Genomic DNA, 23,019 nt, shown 5'->3' on the forward strand with positions numbered 1-23,019 from the left:
ATAATTTGGCCCCAGGAGGACCCATTTAATACCGGGTTTCAGTACCCATGCCTACATATGGGTGTGTTCATATGGATGAAAGCCTGTTGTGTTCGGTCTCTTGATTTGTGATAGTGGCAGCTATTGTGAAACTCAACTTCTTCATCTACTGAGTGTGGATAGCATCAAGGTCTTGTCCTGAAGAATCACAGGGCCAAACGCTAGGGATTATATCTCATCTGATAACAAGAGCATAGCCATAAGTTGAAGAACTCTAATGATATCTTTAGACCCTGATATTGCATTGGGGATATCAATTCAAACATTTTAAAGGCTAAGAATATGAGCCATGAGTAAGCTGGCCAGATATCTGTGAAAAATAACTTGCGTGACTTAAAGTAAAAAGAATTTCAGTATTTATCAGTAAAAAATACCTACAAATAAATAAATACCACTGAGTATGGTGTCTGTCTCACTGGCCAACATAACACAAAACAGACCTAGAGAAATAAAATAAAATATACCAATGACCATGATATCCTGTTATCATAATAGTTAAATAAATTATTATAACTACGACCATTATATGTGTCGCCTATTATTTAGCCTACAGGCTTCTCAAGGACAATCACACTGAAAAAACCTGGGGTTAATGATTTTAAAATGTGAGACTTTCAAAAGCATAAATCTTACAGACCCCAAATTTTGGACAGTAAGTGCATTGTATGTTTGAGGTGGTTTTGCTTACTAGTCATATGGTTCATAGCCGTGGAGATTTTCTTGGACGGGGTTGCAGCAGGCCTTCAGGATTATGATCTACAGTAGGAACATAACATGCAATTTCACAGAGCCAACAATGTTACATAGTATTTACAATAGGGTTTATTACTATTTCTTAAGATAATATATTAATTAATATAATAATTAATTATATATTAATATAAATAGATGCATATGAAATTAATAATTCACCCTTTGTTGTAGGTTTTTTTTTATGCTTTTACCACAGTAACCCTAGTTTTACTGTGATAGGTGTGGTAAAAGGACAGTAACCACAACACTTACCATGCTTTTACGGTAAAAGCATGGTCAGTTTTGTGGTTACTGTCCTTTTACCACACCTATCACAGTAAAACTAGGGTTACTGTGGTAAAAGTTTGACCATGCTTTTACCTCAGTATTGATAGTTTTAAAGTGATATTTGTTGTAAATGCATATTAACCACAACACTTGCCATGCTTTTAATGCTTTATAATGTAACATCCAATATTTGTAAGGTAAATCAGTACTTTTTCCTTTAAATAATCCTATATATTATACATAATGATATTTTATTTTCTCTTTTTTCAGCTGAAAAGACCAAAGGGGCCTTTCGGACTCAGTCAGCCCATTATTGTTTGAGGAGAAGTAAACGGAGGAGACGGACAGCTGCAAAGGCAAATATTCACAATGGTATGTATGTGTTGGTTTTAACCCTAAATCAAACATTTTATCAAGCATTTGTTGTTTCTTAAAAAACCCAATCAGTACAAACATAGTCGGAAAGTCTTAACAATTCACAAGATTTAACAAGTTGTCAGATTCGTATGATACTCGTACATATTTGTATACTCGTACACAATCCTGCAGCTTTTACTCCTAGTGCTGTCATTGGCTACTGCCTCAATTCCTGTACATATTTATCGCCATATTTGTAAATCAGTTGCGCCCCTTCTTGGAAAGTTGTCGGATGTCACACACACTGTCAGAAAGTTTATATTAATTGCAAATTGGTCCCCGTCTGTTTATGTTCCAGTGATACATGATGTCTCTCCACACCTCATAACCTTCCTCTGTTTGCAAGAGTGGAAAAGCTTATCTGACTTGTCACATGACATCAGATACTCAATTATTTTGTCATAATCAGATCAGTTACACTGCTGATAACTGTCCCGTTTGCATGTAAATCATTTTCATATGATTATTGCTTGCTATTAAAGACATACTTTTATTCATAGAAATGCCCACATATCAGTGAACTTATAACATAAAAATGCTTTTAACATTTAATTATGCAACACTCTTTACAAAAAACATATCCCACGCTTATGGATAAACTCACAACGTCATCATCAAGTGCTGTGCTGGGCACATTGGGCAACAAGTGTCCTCCAATGTATTCGATCCGTGGCCAAGTTCTTCACATCTTCCCATGGGACACTGACATTCTTCAGATCTTCGTGAAACATCTGTCTCCGTGTCTTCCTTGGTCTTCCCTGTCTCCTGCATCCTCCTGGTGGTGTCCACTTCATCACTGTGTTTGGGTGTTGTTGTTTGGGCATGCGTAGGATGTGTCCAGCGAGGTGCACCCTTTGCTCTGTCTCAGTTTCTGAAAGACTTCATGTGGAGTCCCACTCCTCCTCAGGATCTCTTTGATATATGCAGAACCAATATTGAAAATAGTGATTTATCTTTTTCCATATTGTTAAAGCGTTTTGTTTTCTCTTTCAGCTTCATAAACTGTACTTGATTTCTGCCTAATGCCTTTATCAAAAAATTGTCAGTGCTCATCAGGTGTTTTGCTAAAGGACATATTCATTGCATAGTTACAATAAAAGTGATCAATAATCACAAGGATATAGAATGAAAGTTGAGAATGTAAAATGTTGTGCTTATGTTTTTGCCTATTTGTTCTTTAAAGCGAATAAACAAATGTATTTTCACATAACAAAGTTGAATCTCATCTCTTGGTTTGTAAATATACATGAATATCAGATGATGTCACCAACGTCTCCTCACTGACGTCACTCACTTCTAAAACTTGTCTGCCGCCATCTTGAGTACCTGATTCGGCAAGATCGATACATCAGTCGCAAAGGAATTAGCTAGCTATGCTTTCACAACACGGTAACATAAATATAACATAACATTAATCTGTAACGTTCGTTATTTTGAATAAAAACCATCACTCATAAAGCATTCATTCACGTCTTCTCCGGTTTATTTGTGTTCAAATGCATGCAATATTCATAGATGCCACCTACGTCACTATAAATAGAACGCCGCCATATTTGCGACCGACTCACCCGGTGTGGCCGCCCAAACTGCCCATTTGAATGAGCGAGAGAGACAGAGATACCTGGAGAAAATTTTATTTTAGGCTCCGATCCTTATTTGTTACCCCCAGTTTTCTTTAGTCCATTATTATCTGCCCCAGGTTTGTCCCATTTGGCCTTTCATGATATAGAAATACTTAAGTCATAGAGCTTCAAGGCGCGCGTTCATGAGAGTCGAGGCGATGTCATGAATGAATCTATGAATCTGCAGCTGTTCGGCTGGCATGAATGAATCTATCTAATCCGTCCATCAGCACAGCCAGAGACATCAGCCGAAAATCATAAAAGACTGCCATATCTGTCCGAAAGAACAGATGTTCAATTACAGAGAAGAAGGTTTAATACACACAAATATCGAAATGAAAGACTCTTTCGAGTCGAATCTTTTTGAATGATTCGGCTGCGATTAAAAGCTATCACCCAGCAAACACAGAACGTTCCCCTAACGTTCCCGTTTGGTTCCCATTTGGTTATTTTTTTGGGAACCAAACAAGAACGTTCTGGGAACGTTCCCTGTAGGTTATTTTTAGGATCTTTGTTTATAACATTAAGGGAACGTTCCCAGAACGTTCCCTGTAGGTTATTTTTAGGTTTAAATTTATAACCTAAAGAGAACGTTCTGGGAACATTCCCTGTAGGTTATTTTTTGGATATATTTTTATAACTTTAAGGGAACGTTCCCAGAACGTTCCCTGTAGGTTATTTTTAGGTTTAAATTTATAACCTAAAGAGAACGTTCTGGGAACATTCCCTGTAGGTTATTTTTAGGATCTATTTTTATAACTTTAAGGGAACGTTCCCAGAACGTTCCCTGTAGGTTATTTTTAGGTTTAAATTTATAACCTAAAGAGAACGTTCTGGGAACGTTCCCTGCAGGTTGTTATTTAATAACCTAAAGAGAACCTTCCCAGAACGTTCCCTGCAGGTTATTTTTAGGTTTAATTTTTATAACCTAAAGAGAACCTTCCCAGAACGTTTCCTTGCAGGTTTTAGGTTTTATTTGTATAACCTAAAGAGAACGTTCTGGGAACGTTCTCTGCAGGTTATTATTTTAATATCACTTAGCCTACTATTAACAGGCAGATTACCAACTGACAACGTCGTCAGTACGGTCCCCTAAGGTTATAAGATAACCAACAACGTTCAGATCTATTCGCAATAACTTTTTATTAATGATATTTTAAATTATGTTATATTTTAATTCTATATGTTTATTTAAATGCTGCATGACTTTGAAGTGTTTTAATGCGCATGCGCGTGATCAAACACTGGAGCACGTGCGCTGCTCGAGAGCAGATGGAAACGTCATCGACAACTGACAAACAACAAAACTCCCGTCTCTCGCTGTTGGTTTCACTGCTTTCAGGTAAGTTTAGACAACAAAATCTCACAAATAATACACACAAACGCCCCTGACACATTTCTTACGTGTAATTGACACGCTTCTGTTAAATATTTATTTTAAAGAAATGGTTTTATGTCTTTGAAAAAGTCCGTTAGCATCTACGCTAGCTAACCGGTTTCAAAAGACAACGTTAGGCCTAAGTTACGTTAAGTTGAGGTCTTATTTATGAAAGTTTGGGTTTTTAAACACATATTTAGTGTAGATAACAGTTTTTGATAGTTTTGCTGGTAATTTGTCAATGGGAAGTAAGCTAATTTATTTAGGCTAACCAAAAAGAATGCACTGTATTGTTAACTTAATCAGTGACGTTACTTACCAATATTGCTAAAATGTGATTTCAGAATAGCGAGAGAAAAAATAAAACTCTACAACAAGGGGTGAGTTATTGTTTAATCATGATGATAATTCCATATGCATTTATTTCACAATATATTATCTTAAGATTTGTATATATTTATCTTTTCTGCATTTCACCTCTGTTCTAGCTTGGTTCCTTGTAATAAACCTATCACATGTAATATTTTTGGCTCTGTGACAAACAGCATGTTATGTTCCTAGATCATCATGCTGTGATGGCCTGCTGCACTCCCTGTCCAAGAAAATCTCTATGAACCATATGACTAGTAAGCAAAACCACCTCAAACATGCAGTGCACTGCTGTCCAAAGGTTTGGGGTCTGTAAGATTTATGCTTTTGAAATAAGTCTCACATTTTAAAATCATTAACCCCAAGTTTTTTCAGTGAGATTGTCCTTGAGAAGCCTGTAAGCTAAATAATCAGCTAAATAATAGGCGACTAATACAATATTATAATGGTCATAGTTATAATAATTCATTTAACTATTATGATAACATGATATCCTGATGATTACTATATTTTATTTTATTTCTTTAGGTCTGTTTTGAATTATGTTGGCCAATGAGACTGACAACATACTGTCCAACTCAAAGGTATTTATGTATTTTTTTATTTTTTTTTATTGATCAATACTGAAATTCTTTGTACTTTTAAATGCGGTTCAGGGGGTCGACAACTTTAGGCAGTTATTTTTCACAGATTTATTTATTTAATGTTTATTTGACAGGGACAAATGCATAGAACATTGCTTTATAAAAAATACAAAGTAGATGCCATGCATACAGGTTTATAGCCATGACTAATTTGCAACCCCTAGATATCTTGGGCAGCTGTGGCTCATACTCTTAGCCTTTAAAAATGTTTGAATTGATATCCCCAATGCAATATCAGGGGGTAAATATATCATTAGAGTTCTTAAAGTTATGGCTTTGCTCTTGTTACCAGATGAGATAAAATCCCTATTGTTTGGCCCTGTATTCTTCAGGACAAGACCTTGATGCCATCCACAGTCAGTAGATGAAGAAGGTGAGTTTAGCCGAATTCAGTTCTCTTTCACTTTTTTTTTTTAGCTTAAACAGACACGTGCACGCAAAATGAAGTCAAAATGGCGAGTTTCCTCTTGTCTTGTGTTTTAAACAGAAAGAAAACGGATGCGTGTCATTTATATTAGTTCTGCGCATTCGTCTTAAAGGGACAGCAGCCTAACGTACCCGCAGCTGTGTCGCCAATGGTGATCAAACATCAAAAGAGAGAATGACTTGTAGCTTTAGCAAAGATACATTAATTTTATAGTTATTTTATTTTTACACTGAAGACTTATTTTACATTTTGATAAATCAATTTCTGTACCTGATAAGTTAGATTTAACTGAAAAACATAATGCACTGCTTATTTCAACTGTGTTTTTCTTCTATTGTATTTATCTATGCTTGTTATCTATTGTAATTTTCTATGCAGGTTCACTCTACAAAATCCCCCCAATAGAGGTTATGCGGAGCGCCCAGCGGTTGAACCGGAAAGAGGTCTAAGCATTTCCGCTTTTCACTTCCGTACACATCTGCAGCGGTAGGTGATCTCTGAGTTTACTGTTAATTTTTGCTTATTACACTAAAATTCTTACTTCTGTTTTAATTAAAATGTCACGAAGGCTAAAATATCAGAAAAGGGAACATCCGAACAGCAGTTTTTGTTGTGTGCCGGTCTGCTCTATGTCGGGAAAAATGAGTAGTACAAATAGGTTCTGTACTCATAAAGTGACGTCAACATCAGCAGTAGCATTCGCCGTCAGGCAAGTGTTATTTAAATAAACTCCTGATGTACTTACAAACTTTCCAATGCCTCGTTTAATGAGTACAGAACCTATTTGTACTACTGTAGTAGTTTGGTACCATTCTGGGCATTATTAGTGGGGTAATTTACCAGATACAAACCTGGAGCCGTTAGCGCATGCACTAAACCATACGGCTGATATCTCTAAATAAACTCTAAATTTTTCAATATTGTGCAGCACTAATATTGAGCATATCTTAAAGTGAACCTGGAATGATAATTTGTGATACCAGATGAGATGTATGTATGATAGATTTTGAACTGTACTATTTTTTTATTTCAGGTTTTCTGGGATCCCAGCGGAAGGCATCAAGGCATCAGATGTTGGCCTGGACAGATGCACCTGTAAACTACACCGACCTTTGCTTTTGCATGGATGGCTGATTATTACCATGTTCTGTGAGGGTTTCATTATAGCAAAACTGAGCACCTGTGACAGTGGAATTTGTAGGTGTAAAGTCACAGAGATTAAAAAAAAAAAAATTGATAGCAGTTTCAAACTTTTTTTCACTTTCTTTCTCATAAACAACACAGCAGTTACAGGTTTTCAAATTCTTCATTGGAGGTGAGACTTATACATAAAAGGTAGAGCGAATTCGCAGGTCAGAGTTCACTAGACTTAAATATTATTTTCTCTGTTTTTTATTTGACTTCAGAGAGAGAGGCTTAATATGGGTATCCTTACCCCTATATAAAACATTCCTTTTTTGATTTGTAGTCTGAAATAATAAATAGTGCAATATAAATAAATGCAATGTAGTGTTTTGAAATATATAAATTTTTCTATACACATTGATGCTGAAATATCTGAATAAATACATGATACCAGCAGCGCTCGTGCTCATATCTCCTACAGCTTGTGATCCCAATTGTGATCCACAATCCCACCTCACTCTTTTCATTTGCTCCAGATGAATATTAATGCCATTACAGGGCTTGAATTTTGGCATGGGATTGTGTGTCCATGTAACGCGTTGTCTTTTAATTTTCTTGTTAAATTTGCAGATGGTGTTGGGAGTTTAAATGTTTTGAGCGGAGTGAAGATTGGCACATTCATGTATATTGTATATAAATGAATACTTTTTCAACTTTATAGCCAAAGTTATAGGCTACAGTTTGCAAAAAGATCGTTTTAATTAAAATGTTTGTGCAGTTTTATTTGAAATATTTTCATGTTTGAAATATTAAATGTAAATTACTGTTCCTGAATACATTTTGCTAACGCTGTTTTTAATGACTTATTTTAGGTTGATAATTAAACAATGAATAAACAAAAACATGGATTGTGTGCTGATTTATTTATTTAATACAAACTGATTGATTTACTTATTAGTGATAGTTTCTGTAAATTCAATTTATTGTAATAATATATTCATAGGATTCTTAAGTGTTTGAACAATAAACAATGTAGAATATGTTGTTTGTAGACCTACAATTTGTGTACAGGCATATCAGGATGTGTAGACGTTAGGAGAACGTTCCGGGAACGTTCTGGGAACCTTTCGGCAACGTTCCGGGAACGTTCCCCTAACCTTCCGGGAACGTTACGAGAACCTTGCGGGAACCTTTCGGGAACGTTCTGGGAACCTTTCGGGAACGTTCCGGGAACGTTCCCCTAACCTATAGGGAACGTTCTATTAACGTAAAGAAAACTTTCCTGGCTAACCAATAGGGAACGTTCTTGGGAACGTTCTGGGAACGTTCTGGGAACCAAAAACTAACGTTCCCAGAACGTTCCCAGAACGTTAAATTGTTAGCTGGGCAAGAGGTAAGCTCAGTGATTATAATATAACGACTGAAATTGCAGTTTGTTCGTCACATAAAGCTATCATATGAATAAATAACGATATTAATATAACGGACGAGTCGTATTAGATCACTTTTATGATACTTTTGTGATGTTTTTTTGTCTTTTATTATTTTATTATTTTTTGCGTGACAGCCCCCAGTAGGCTAACGTTACTCATTCACTTTCATTACATCGACAAGAAGAGTCTCCATTAGGCTAACTTACATAGGCCTATTCAAAAATGTCCCTTTGTCTTCCACGGAAAGTAAACTTAAGGATTTGAACATGAAGGTGAGTAAATGACGTCAGAATTATCACTTTTGGAAGAACTAGTCCTAAAATATGCATTTCAAGGCTGAGATTATGCATCGTCTGCAGAGATAACGTTAACGTTACTTACACAAAATAACATCTAAAGCGCATGTGACGAAGACAATATCTTTATGAACTTCAGAAAAATATTTATTAGATTTAGGTAGGTAGCCTATCAACTAACAGGCAGACAGACAGACAGTTCAAAAACAAAACAACCCCAAATCTTACTAACTTACCATGATAAAGTGCATTTAAACAGATCCAACAATAAAATGAAGACAAAACATTATCTGTCGATATCTGTCTGTATAATGTTGGCCACTGAGAGTATAATGGAAATATAATTAACCACAAACCAACATGAGACTTTTAAATAATAAATTTAGTCTTTTAAATAAATGATTCTCTCTTCTCTCTTCTTTTGGTATAGAATAAAATACCAGTTCAGGGCTCCTCTTTCAGCTGTTTTTGCAGCCAACTGCACAACATATTGCAGGCATTACTGAGACCGTCGGTCGCAAAGATGGCGGCGCAAAGCTACAGTGACGTCATGTGAATCGAATGAATACAGTATCCGCCAGGGCTATTAGTCCAATGGTGCGCATTTTTGGAGAAATAATGATTATCACATGTTTGTAAAATATTTCGTCATACAGAATAACATTTCTATCCATTTTCCACTGAATTATGCGATCTGAAGAGCTCAAACAGCGAATGCAGCGAGATCTGTCTCCTCTTCCTGATTTGCGTCATTTATGATCTCAGCGCGCGCTCATTCGCTGTACAACTGTCAATCATCTCACGTGGTTCAACGTGACCATTATCCTGCCTCTTATTCTGCATGGCGTGATTTTTTTCCCCAAACCACTTCAGCGGAAATCCCGCCCTACAACCGATTTCAATGGTTTAGGTTACAGTGACGGGTAGGTTAAGGCCGGTGACACACTGGATGCGTGGCGTGAGCGTGGCGTTTCTGTTGCGTGTCAGCTGCGTGGCGGCTGCGTCGCGTTTTCCATGTCTTTGCACACCAGAAGCGTGTCTGACGCGGCGCTGCTGCTGCTAGGTGACATATTGGTGACATGGGGAGAGAGTTGTGGAAGGCCTATACTTCATGTTAAACATAAATATATAGCAGCAAAGACAACGTCGGCAGTGTTGACGGCAATATAGACTATAGAACATTTCGTTCTGTATTGACAGGTGCAGTATTTGAAAATCGATAATATTTTTTTAAATTGCATTTATATTTGCATTTATGTCAAACCCTAGACACTTTCAAACATCAAAATGACATTTATTAATATGTATTCGTGTCAAAATGTCATATAAACATCTTTTCCTATTCAATTTTGCCTGGAAACGCTTCCAAGACGCTTGCGTGTCGCGTGAAAAATAGGCGTCGGTTCTATTTCTAGCAGGCACGCGTTTTCCGCGCGGCTCGAGCCGCGCCTGAGACGCGCGTGTCACGCACGCAGTGTGCAAGCTCTAACCTGTTAACATGGGAGCCGAAATAAAAACGGACACGCCACGCAGCTGAGACGCTTACGCCACGCATCCAGTGTGTCACCGGCCTAAGGCCGGTGACACACTGGATGCGTGGCGTAAGCGTCTCAGCTGCGTGGCGTGTCCGTTTTTATTTCGGCTCCCATGTTAACAGGTTAGAGCTTGCACACTGCGTGCGTGACACGCGCGTCTCAGGCGCGGCTTGAGCCGCGCGGAAAACGCGTGCTTGCTAGAAATAGAACCGACGCCTATTTTTCACGCGACACGCAAGCGTCTTGGAAGCGTTTCCAAGCAAAATTGAATAGGAAAAGATGTTTATATGAAATTTTGACACGAATACATATTAATAAATGTCATTTTGATGTTTGAAAGTGTCTAGGGTTTGACATAAATGCAAATATAAATGCAATTTAAAAAAATATGATCGATTTTCAAATACTGCACCTGTCAATACAGAATGAAATATTCTATAGTCTATATTGCCGTCAACACTGCCGAAGTTGTCTTTGCTGCTATATATTTGTTTAACATGAAGTATAGGCCTTCCACAACTCTCTCCCCATATGTCAAATATATCACCAATATGTCACCTAGCAGCAGCAGCGCCGCGTCAGACACGCTTCTGGTGTGCAAAGACATGGAAAACGCGATGCAGCTGACACGCAACAGAAACGCCACGCTCACGCCACGCATCCAGTGTGTCACCGGCCTTAGGGATCAGTGTTTGGTGTAGGCAATCAGTACAGTGATTGACATGACCAGTGAAAACTTTAGAATCAGCTGCAGGGCGGGATTTCCGCTGAAGTGGTTTGGGAAAAAAAAATTAAGGCTGAGTCCCAATTCGCCTACTTATACTACGACCTAAAAGTATGTACTTTTTTTGTGATGAAAAAGTACATACTTTTGAGTGTGTAGCAAAAAAGTATGCACGTTCTGGGACATACTTCGATGACGTCATGCAACGTGAACTTGAACGTGGTTGCCTAGTTACGCACACCGCGACTGTTAACAAAACATTTAACATTCCATTCATTCTTATATCCAATATAATTTTATTTACTATTCCCATCTTTTTTTCCACAATACATTTACAATGTGTTTACCAAATTGAGGAGTGAAGCAGGGCGTCGTCGTAGATCAACCAAACGCAGGTCGTTTGTGAGGCGGCTGGTTCTGACGTTCATGTGCAAATGTGTGTAACGAAAGCTAGCGCTACTTATTTTCTGAGTTAAAATATTTAAAGTTTATAGTGTAACTATTGTTTAACGTATTTTATACTTAATCTTATACTTATGTATAATCCTTAAAAATACCCCGATGAAAATGAACCATGCTTTTACTATAGTAAAAGTGTAGTAACCATGTTTCTTTGGTTGGACTGATAAAGTTAACATATAAGTCAGACAGAAACAGAAATACATAAAAAAGACACTTGCATGACACTGTAGGCTACTAGAGCCTTTTTATTTATTGTTTTGTAGCCTGCAATGAGGCGCTCGGTATCTTCGTCGGACCCTACAAGATAAACACGGTACTTTTTTGGCACAACATAAACCCATTAATATTACGAGACAATAAAATATAACTTTAATTAGGGTTAAACATTTGAATTCTTACACTTAAAAACTGAGGGCGCATCTCCGTTGCTGCATCCGACTGCCAGGTTTACATCACCATCATCACCGCAAAGCTCCTCCCTCCCGCACGCAATGGGTTGTGGGCAATATTAGCCGTTAGAGTGTGCATTGATCTGCACTTCGAATTCTAACCGGAAATAGTAGACCATCCGGGTATCTTTGGAATACTCATTTCAACATGCTACGATTTGGGACGTACTAATTCTAGTTTCGCATACTATTTAGGACGGATAGTATGCGAATTGGGACTCAGCATAAGCTTCTGTTCTGCCTGACGCGGTCCTGCATGACTTCCTCATTCTGACATCCGTGATAACAAAGCTAAAGTAACATCTCTTCACCTGAAACAAGAAGCTAATAAATGCACGGTTTCAAGTATATGTGATTTGTGTGTGATTTTCGTGCGATTGGGGTATTTTCATATGAATAAAGAATGTTTACAGTATGCTTGCTAGGTAAGGATAGCCCATAGCTTCATATAAAATGTTAAATATAACATATTTCAAAATATTTTTTTGACTTGAAACCATTTTAAACCGCGACCGGAATATGATACAAATACTCGATGGTGTTTTAAAGTGAGTTTAAAGTAAAAGTGTAATATTAATCAATTAAATTGTGTCATTGTGCATTTTTTTTAATGTTAATGTATAGATTGTCCCTGTATCTGGATATTTTTAATGAACTTATTTTTATACTGTTGTGCTGTAGTTTTGGCGCTACATTTGTCTTTAAACAGTTTGACATTAAATATTGGAATAAGCTTTCAAAATTGTGTCGTTTCATTGTGCTTTTGTTACATTTATTTGAATATAATTGATATACCTTTGACTATACATACACTGTAAATGTTAGAAGCACTTTAGTAGGCCTACATGCAATTATCTTTAATTAAAATACTGCAAAACTACCTCTGCTGTAGGCCATTGCTTAGAAAAAAGTTTCTCTTTCAAATGTATTTATGCATCAGTCTAATCAAATAAGCAAATTTGCCATAAATGGGCATGTAAGTGTGACGCATCTGTTCAGCTGGGTTGTTATTGGCTGTGACTTTATCGCAGAACTCGCTGTGATTAGACAATCGTTTAACCCATATAAAACGGCGCTTCATGTTACAAAGTATGGTTTGGTGTTATTATTACGTTAGTTATACATTAAGCTAACTATAAAGTGTCTTTATGTTGTGAGAAATTACTCCTTTACCGAGATCCTAACCCTAACCCTAAGCATGTCTGCACATTTCAATGAACTACAGCACCATGCTTCCTGTTCCATTGATAGAATGACAGAGATATGTGGGTAATGTAGTTTAAAACGTTTAGTAATAAAACAATAAATGTTAAATAAATAATATATTTAATGGACAACTGGATATCTAAATTTGTTCATTGTGCAAACCTTTGTGCAAACCTTTATGACATATATGAGGGACAGGCTGAAATTTGATATTTTACTGTGAGCACTTTAAAAATAACCTTTATGCCAGCTTTCCATATATGTCTGAAAACTGTGGCCAACATTATTTATTAAACATAGCATAAGCAGTTGTCCAGCCGATTTTCTCTTTGATACACAAACCGGACTTTGAGTTACAGCCATTTGAAATGTGCATTTGTTTGCTCTTCTGGGGGCCGTTGCTGGGCCCCTGGGGGTGGAAGGACAGTATAATCTACACAGATCTACACACACTATTTCTATTACACAAGGATAATGCACCATTCAGTAAAACAACAAAAAAACAGTGCCAACATTTCCCTTTCACCCCCTCTGATTGCTGCTTATATGCCTGACATCAGTGATATATGCTTTCATTCGAAAAGCAGTTGAAGATGAACTAGAATGATCAACATGGATCATCTTCAATTAAGCGTTAAGTATTTATAGCAAGATAGCCCACTGCAGCCTCTTGCTATTCACATAGCTGCCTTTTATTTCACTGCAAACTGGCATACATGCAAGTATGTGCAACTTTTGTTGCATTGTTGTCCCAAATATCATTAACCAGATCTACATTTTTTATGTCCCACTTAAAAGAATCATGGTCATTAATTATATGTAGTTATTTATAAGTTATTAATTATATGTAGTTATTTTTAAATTAAACTAAAGAAATAAGAAATTAAAATTTCTCAAATAAAAATGTATATTTACTGTACCAAACACCACTTTCAATACACAATAGTCACCATACTTTATTAAACAACACTTTATTGGAGGACAAAGCATAAAGTTGATTTTTTTATTATACCTTTATTTAACCAGGAGGTCCCATTGAGATTCAGAATCTCTTTTACAAGAGAGACCTGGCCAAGGTAGCAGCCAAATCACACAAATGCATACACAACAAACACCAAATTACATTTTCACGATAAAAGAAGTACAAAATGTTAAAAATAAAACACAATGAGACTCTTAAGAAAAACAAGAACATGTCTCCATCACAACACTCTTTACAGTAGTTTTAAATTCATTTATGGACATAAGGGTTTCTAACTTTAGCTCTTTTTGTAGATTATTCCACCCCCAAGGTGCTAAATAAGAAAAAGCAGTTTTTCCCAATTCGGTTGTAACTCGTGGCACCTTAAAAAGCAACCACTTTGAGGAGCGTAGCTGATAGGTACCAGGGCAAACAGAGAGGAGGTTACAGAGGTACAGTGGAAATTTGCCAAGTATAGCTTTATAAATAAAGATATACCAGTGCTGTTGTCTACGAATTTTAAGTGATGTCCAACCAACTAAATCATAAAGAATGCAGTGATGGGTAAGGGACTTTGTATTTGTTATAAATCGTAGTGATGCATGGTAAACTGAATCAACATGACGCAGGATGGAAAATGCAGCATGCATGTACAATATATCTCCATAATCAATTACAGGCAGAAAAGTAGCTTCCACAAGTTTCTTCTTAGCACTAAAAGTAAAGCAAGATTTGTTTCTGTAATAGAAGCCGAGCTTGACTTTAAGTTTCTTAACTAAAGCAGTAATATGTTCATTGAAGGAAAGCTTATCATCTATCCATATGCCCAAGTACTTGTATGAAGACACTCTCTCAATTGAGTTCCCATCTAATGAAAAAAGGCCACAATTGTCGAGTAGCTGTGCTCGAGCTTTAGAGAAGACCATAAACTTTGTTTTCTGTGTATTTAAAACCAGTTTTAAACTCAATAATGTGTATTGCAGTGCCTGAAATGCAGTCTGAAGTTCCTGCACTGCTACTGAAATGGTGGAAGCCTGGGTGTAAACCACTGTATCATCAGCGTATAAATGTAATTTGGCTTGAACATCTCTATCCAAATCATTTATAAAAATTGAAAACAGAATGGGTCCTAAGATTGATCCTTGAGGGACACCTTTAGTTATTTCAAGAAAATCAGATTTATAACCTTCAGCATAAACACATTGAGTACGATCTACCAAATAATTCTGGAACCATGCAACAGCCTTCTCACTTAAACCAACTGAACGTAGTTTGGTCAATAACAATCCATGATCAACTGAATCAAATGCCTTAGACAGATCAACAAATAATGCAGCAGAATGTTTCTTCTTATCTAAGGCCCCGATAATATCATTTGTCACTAATGTAGCAGCAGTTATAGTGCTATGGCCACTTCTAAATCCTGACTGAAAATTATTTAAAATATTTTTGTCAGTCAAATACTGTTTTAACTGTACATTCACAAATGATTCTAAGATCTTTGACAAAACAGAAAGTTTTGATATTGGACGGTAATTATTCAATTCTGATGGGTCTCCACCTTTATGTAAAGGTAGAACATAGGCTGCTTTCCAACTTTTAGGAATGGAGTTAGAAACAAGACTCAAATTAAAAATATGCGCTATGGGCTCAGCAATAATATCAGCTGCCACTTTTAACAGAAAGGGATCCAGATTATCTGTACCTGCTGACTTTTTGTGATCAATATCTCTGAGGGCTTTATGAACTTCTGAAACTGAAATCGGTTTAAAATTAAACAATTCCCGATTTACATTTTCAGATGCTGACATGGCAGGACATGGGACAGATTTATTTGCGGTTTGATTAAATATGAATCCAGCCTGAATAAAGTGTTTATTAAACTGATTGACTATGACTGCTTTGTCTTTTACTTCATCTGAACCAATAAGAATCTGTTCTGGAAGATTTGAGGTCACACGTGCACCCGACAAAGATTTAATTGATTTCCAAAACTTTAAAGGATTGTTTAAGTTTTCTGTGGTTGACTTAAAAAAAAACTCAGATTTGGACTTTCTAATCATCAAAGTACACTTGTTTCTTACAGTTCTAAATGCAGTCCAATCAGCAGAAGAGTCGGAAAATCTGGCTTGTGCCCACATTTTATTTCTTAAACATATTAGCTCTGATAGGCTGTCTGAAAACCAATGATTGTCCTTACCACTGATCCTAAACTTTTTGATTGGTACATATTTATTTACAATGGAAATAAAATTTGAATGAAAAAAATCCCATGCCATTTCAGCATCCGAAAACAAAGACACCCTGTTGAGTTCACTATGATACAGATCATGCAGAAAAGCCTGTTGTTCAAAACTTTTAAAATGTCTTTTTAGGATCATGCACGGTTTTACCTTTGGGATTTTTGTATTTCTTACACAAGCTACTGCACAATGGTCACTGACGTCATTACAAAATACAGCAGTTGAGGTGTATTTATGAACTGAGTTTGTTACGATTAGATCTAGGAGAGTAGATTTTATTTCTGCTTTGGGATTTATTCTTGTCGGTTCATTAATAAGTTGCACTAAATTTAAGTCATTACATAAGTCTTTAAAACAATCAGAGTTCCCAGACAGCCAGTCCCAATTCATATCACCCATAAGAATAAATTCAGAGTCATTAATTTCATGTAATATTTCAGATATAGATTGGAAAGCATCCTTTGAAGGAGATGGAGGTCTATAGCACCCAACTACTGTAATATCAGCGTCTTTTGAAATATTCACTTTCACAGTCAGAATTTCAAATTGTTTAGCTTTAGTTAATGACAGGGTTACCGAGCTTATAAACTTGGATTTCACATATATGGCAACCCCACCTCCCTTGCCAACCCGATCAGTTCTATAAACTTTAAAACCTTCAATAGAAATAAGTTCATCAGATACAGATTTTTTAAGCCAGGTTTCAGAGATAACAATGATATCAGCATTGGTTGTATTAGCCCATATCTTAATCATATCCATTTTTGGGACTAGACTTCTAACGTTTAAATGTATAAAACCAAGGCCATGTCTGCTTTTGAAATCAGAAGGAGTGGCTAAGGATTGCAAAGTATTAAGAAGACCAAGAACAGGACCAGGATTGGGCTAAACATTACCGGATAACATCAATAAAAGCATAATCAAACAACGTAGTTTTTGTTTAGCTGGGTAATATTTATCATTACCACTGTCCTCTATGAACTGAGAAAAAGAGAAATCTGAGACAGTAAAATGATCATTTAACAACATTAAGTTCTGGAGATACAGGGTGTTATTAATTTGTGAACAATTTGTTTTGTTACACAGTTTGATTTTCTGGCGGTACATCTCATAATGGCTTGTAGATGAAATTGAGAAATGACCATAATTTAACTGTATCAGTATACTACTTCTCATTTTGGGCATATTAAATTCATCTAGTATAGGGCTGGACTGTAAAAGTATGAATAGTATAAACAAATGCATGATGTCAAGTTACCAGGTTTAGTTGAAGACAGCCTTAACAGGGGTGAACAGTAGCTTGGAGTCAAAAAGTCAGGGCTATAGAATGGAGGCTAGCAGGGAGGCTTCCAGGTAGCAGCAGGGTATCCAGAAGGTGGCTAGCAAGTGAAGCTAGCAGCAAGGCATCCAGGTGGTAGCTAGCAAGGGCAGCTAGCAGCAGGGCATCCAAGTGGTAGCTTGCAAGGGCAGCTAGCAGCAAGGCATCCAGGTAGTAGCTAGCAAGGGCAGCCAGCAGCAGGGCATCCAGGTGGTAGCTAGCAAGGGCAGCTAGCAGCAAGGCATCCAGTAGCTAGCAAGGGCAGCCAGGAGCAGGGCATCCAGGTGGTAGCTAGCAAGGGCAGCAAGCAGCAAGGCATCCAGGTAGTAGCTAGCAAGGGCAGCCAGCAGCAGGGCATCCAGGTGGTAGCTAGCAAGGGCAGCTAGCAGCAAGGCATCCAGGTGGTAGCTAGCAAGGGCAGCTAGCAGCAAGGCATCCAGGTAGTAGCTAGCAAGGGCAGCCAGCAGCAGGGCATCCAGGTGGTAGCTACCAGCAACAGGCTAGCAACATAACATCCAGGTGATGGCTAGCAGGCAAAACCACCAGCAGCAGGCTATGAAGCAAGGCTACCAACAGCAGGCCAGTAGCAGGGTAGCAACAGGGCATCCAACAGGCGGCTAGCAAGCAGGACTACTGACAGCAGGCTAGCAGCAGTAATTCCAGCAGCAAGCTAGCAATATATCATGCAGGTAGTGACTAGCTGCAGGGCTAGCTGCAGCAGGTCAACAAGCAGGACTACCTGTAGCAGGCTGCTAGCAGGGCATCCATGTGGTGGCTAGCAAGCAGGGCTATCAGGTGGTCAATGTCCAGGTTTTAAGTTCAGAATTCAGCCTTATCCACTATTAAAATAATCCCAGTATTGAAGAGAATGTCCTGTTTCTCGAGAGTATACTCATTTGAGTTTAAAAAAAACATAAAACATCACAGAAAAAAAAAGTAGCATAAAGAAAAATGAGATTCAAGATAAATAAAAATGTGTCTTCAAAAATACGTTAACATCATATGAATCCATTCACAGCTGCTGAAGCCACAAAACGAGTGCCAGATAATCATATTCAGTCACCTATGATACAGAAAACAGATTTGATATTGTGTTGGAAAATAATGATTCATTATCACAGCTAAACTGGTTTCTTGATCTTCCCAGTACGTCTCTATCGTGTTCGTGTTCTTCTTCCTTGTCTAAACAGTTTGTTCAGTTGAAGAACAGAAGAACAGATGATGTGATCACTGATGTGGTGTAGCTTTTTCTCAACCAGAGGAAGAAGTCTTAACATCCCATTGTCAGGCGTTCTCCAGTCCTGGTCTGAAAGTAAAACAAAAAACACAAACCATTCTCAAATGAAGTTGTTTTAAGGGACACTTCACCCATTTGCATTAAGCTTTGTATTGTTAGAAACCCAGTCATATATTATAATGATCGTGGATTTTTCCTTTATTTTTCCCTGAGATGGGAGAAATAAGGATTTAAGTGTTTTACTTCCTGCTTATTATGACGTAAAAATCATCATTTTGCGTCATAATAAGCAGGAAGTCACATTTCATTGAAAAGTGTAGAGACTACAAACACTAGCTTCTTATTATTCCAGGGGGTGGGACCCACTCACCCTACAGGCCTATTACAGATTAGTGGGTGGGACTAAACTTACAGAAACGAAAATAAAAATCCGCCATCTTGTTTGGAAGCTATGTAGCTAAGCTAACAAGCGCTGATGGAGTCAGATTTACGAGAATGGCTGGAGGAACAACTCATAATATGGAAGAAGAGGATTTTCAAAGTCTGTTGCTCGAAACAGATGTTCGTGGCTATCTATACGAGCCGCAATATAGCGAAGAGCAGCTGAGGCTGATGGAGGAACAGGAGGCGGCGGCTGCAGCCGAGGCCGGAGACCTGCCTGTCGCATCCGAGGAGCCCGGGCGTGCTCGAGCTGGTGCGGACTGGTGGTGCCTGTGCTCTCACTGTGCGCCTACGGACACAGAGCTAGAGTCCGTCTGCTGCCAAGAATTTCATAGATTCCAATTTCTCCTCGAAGAAATGTCTGAGGCAGACAAGGACACGGATGTTTGCGTTGTGAACCATCCTAGTTTCGCCCCGCATATGGACAGAGGCGTCCTGGAGACATATTTCAGAATTCCAAAGGTAAACTGGAAACGCCAGCCGAAGCCTGCAGGGACAAATGGACGTCTAACTGTAAAGTAAGTGTTTCAATTTTATTTATTATTCATTTCGCGAAATGTACACAATTTCTTCAAGCATTATTATCACGAAATGATTCCCGGTTAATACGTAACGTCAACTGTAAACTGTTTGTGCAGTACCTTTTTTAATGCACAAAAAGCTTACTGTGGCATTGTTTACTACTGTGGCACGTAAATACCATACATCGCTAACTGTGTCCTCAATGTCTTGTAGACAATATCGCCTAACAGCCTACCGACACTTTCTCGAATGGGTCCTGCAAGGCGAGAGATTGGGTAGAGGACGTCGTGTCGTTCTACCCGCTTGTGTCGTGCAGGCAATTCGATTAAAATATCCAGCTCCAGATGGCCAGTACTGCGGGCACCAAGAAGTTGAGGACGCTCAGGAGGAATTATAACTTTTGTTCATATTTTTATTTTTTGTTGTTATAAATATTTCAATAAATTGATAACATTCACGTTTCTGTTGTCCTAATAGTGTTTCTCCAAATTTATGTTTGATAATAATTTGGGCTATTGGATGATCAACATTTAATAAGTGGAACTAGTAACCACCTGTTGCCTTATGACAATAGATTGAAAAATAATGTAGGCATAACCATTATTTTGCTGTCGTATTGTGCAAGTCTAAATGGCAAAGTTTATTTCTAAATCAATTTACTCCTAAGTTTATAACGAAGAACTTTAGTGTAGACAGAAAGAATTGAATAAGTATTTTTTTATTCACAAATGTAAGAATTTTGTCATGAGTAGACAAGAAATTTAAATAAGACTAACTAAACAAGATAATTTTAGCTAAAGCCAACAATTTCTATATACATCCATTATTTACAGAATATAAAAAGACGCAGATGGTATTGTCCCAAGACAGTAGTGATAGAGATGGAATTTGAATTGGATGCAATGTGAAGAGGTCTCAGAAGCGGCTTTTGAATAAAGCTTTGGCAGTCTCTTTCGGTGGTTTTGGTAAAGGGGCAATGTTGGGTGGCAAATCCGGTTGTTGCAGGGCAAGTGAGGAGGTTGGGGTTTTGTACTTGATGTTCATATTGCGTCTATTTTCAAGTACTCTCTTGATGAGATCTCCAACAAAATGTGTTGTGTGTGCCGTGAAGATTTTTTTCAGTATCCATTGCTTGGATTTCTTGCAGTAGACTTGATTGAACCGTAGTTCTCCTATAAATGACAAGGAATATAATAAAATAAGAAGAAAAAAAAATCATAAATTCTGAATAAAGATTTGATTGCAGTAGAGTTCTCTCCACAATGAATATATTTTTATATAGTATATAGTGTGTATATATAATTTTATATTGTTTTTAAAAAACAACATGACAATTCAGTTAACTGTTAACATTATAATTTTTTTATTATACTATTTGAAGAGCGTACATGGTAACAAACCTGTTACTGTGGTGGCTTGTTTCCTTTTTATAATGTTTTCGTTGTGGTCAAGGATGGCAAGGTAGGACCTCTCCCTCATTCCATGGTATGAAAACGCCTGACGCTTGGGGAGGTATTTCAACATAGCACTGTGAAAGTTTTCTAGTTGCCCTGTGTGCAATTACAAATAAGACAGAGGATGGATAGCTAAAACATGTTGATTAGGATATAGAATAATATTCAAGAGTGAAAGCGCATTGATTCTCACCAGTGTGTTTGAACAGTGCCATATGGTCGAGGTCTTTCAAGAGCCTTTGGTTTAGGACCAGTGACGACAGGGCGTGAAATGCCGATGAGTCTTTTTCAATCCACATCCGCATCCTCTGGTCCTGGGCGGTAAGAGGACGATGGTCACACCGTTGCCGTTTTCCATCATCATCTCTCCACTCGTGTTCGTTGCAAACATGGTGTGTAATTTGTTTCCACCGGTTTTTCAGTGCCTGTGTGAAAGAAAAGATTTTTAAATAATACTAACACTAAAAATTTTTTTTTAGATATATATTGTATTGTAGCTTATAATACCTTACCTCTATGTTCCCCTTACTCGTGGCACATGAATACCACATGTGGTTTACGACAAACCTGTGAAAGACATTTAAATTAGTAATTTCAAACCTTTTAAACCAATGGAACTTCTGCAAGATTTCAAACCAACACTGACCTGGACCATGCGAGAAGGATTGCATTGTCCTTTTTTTTCCCTTCGTCAGCATTTTATTCCGGAAGCCTGTGTTCGTAAATGCAGCATAATTTTAATCAAAAACCAACATTTTCCATTTATTTATGCATTGTGCACATTCAACACATACAATGGCTGAGTTCAGCAAGGCTGCACAGATCTGGCCAGGGGTCAGGAGTGACTCAATTATGTATACTGAGAAGTATGGTGAATTGCGTGCGTGTGTTTACAACAATTGAAAAAACAACATACCTTTGGCTGTGTGCCAGATATCAAATTCATGCATGATATCAGGATATTGTTCCCTCATTGTCTTTCGTATTGACGCAGAGCGGTCCGTGGTCATCACCTCCACGTCAAGGCCCAAGTCCAAAAGCTCTGTAAGTCCCCTTCTAAAACCCAGTGGCTCCATGGCTCCAGAGCTGGTGGCCTCTGTAGACTAAAGAATCAAGTTTGATAAGTGTGATGCTATCAACGTTTTCAACATAGCATAATTTTTCATTATTGTTATTATGCATCCATTTAAATATATCTTACCTGCACCAGTTCTGTGTGTACTATCTCCTTTGTATCATCTAACATGCATGTGTAGTGACAGTACTTTGCATTAAAACCTGGTGAGTCACATCGGCCATCACCCGCTAAGTGTGGGCGCTTCCCATCCTCCTGGTCCAAATAAACCCTTGCCAAGATTTCTTATCTTCTGTCTTCATATAATTGCTCAATAGCAGGGTGCAAATATGTGCTCTGGATGGCATAAAAAGTAGTTTGTCCAATCATTTGGACACCAATGGTTGTGCACCAGTCTGATAGTTCTGTGAATGCTCCACCCTTGAAGAGAACAGCCGCCGCAGAAAGGAGATTCACCTCAGGCATTCCTCTTACATCAGGTGAAGATGTCCAAGTCCCCGAATGGCCCCCAAGACAAATCCAATTCACCTTCCTCTGTGCCCCAGTATCAATGATGACCTTCGAAGAAATTGGCTTCCCACACATTTGGCAGAATTTGAAAAGTGACATGAGGCTGGATTCA

The 23,019-nt window shown here is 37.8% G+C and overlaps 1 long non-coding RNA gene across 2 annotated transcripts; it reads left to right on the forward strand.

Annotated features, from left to right (window-relative positions):
* Nucleotides 1-4,722: 4,722 nt before the first annotated feature.
* On the forward strand, nucleotides 4,723-7,931 carry LOC308686270. Of its 2 annotated transcripts, none has more exons than XR_014029557.1 (6): nucleotides 4,723-4,856; nucleotides 5,038-5,102; nucleotides 5,374-5,429; nucleotides 5,782-5,862; nucleotides 6,295-6,402; nucleotides 6,950-7,931. It is a non-coding gene; the product is annotated as an uncharacterized lncRNA (long non-coding RNA). The 2 variants fall into 2 exon arrangements; XR_014029558.1 differs by having other exon boundaries at nucleotides 5,822-5,862; nucleotides 6,950-7,083.
* Nucleotides 7,932-23,019: the final 15,088 nt, after the last annotated feature.

Source organism: Scardinius erythrophthalmus (assembly GCF_964197995.2).
Source record: "Scardinius erythrophthalmus genome assembly, contig: HAP1_SCAFFOLD_76, whole genome shotgun sequence".
Taxonomy (NCBI): Eukaryota; Metazoa; Chordata; class Actinopteri; order Cypriniformes; family Leuciscidae; genus Scardinius; species Scardinius erythrophthalmus.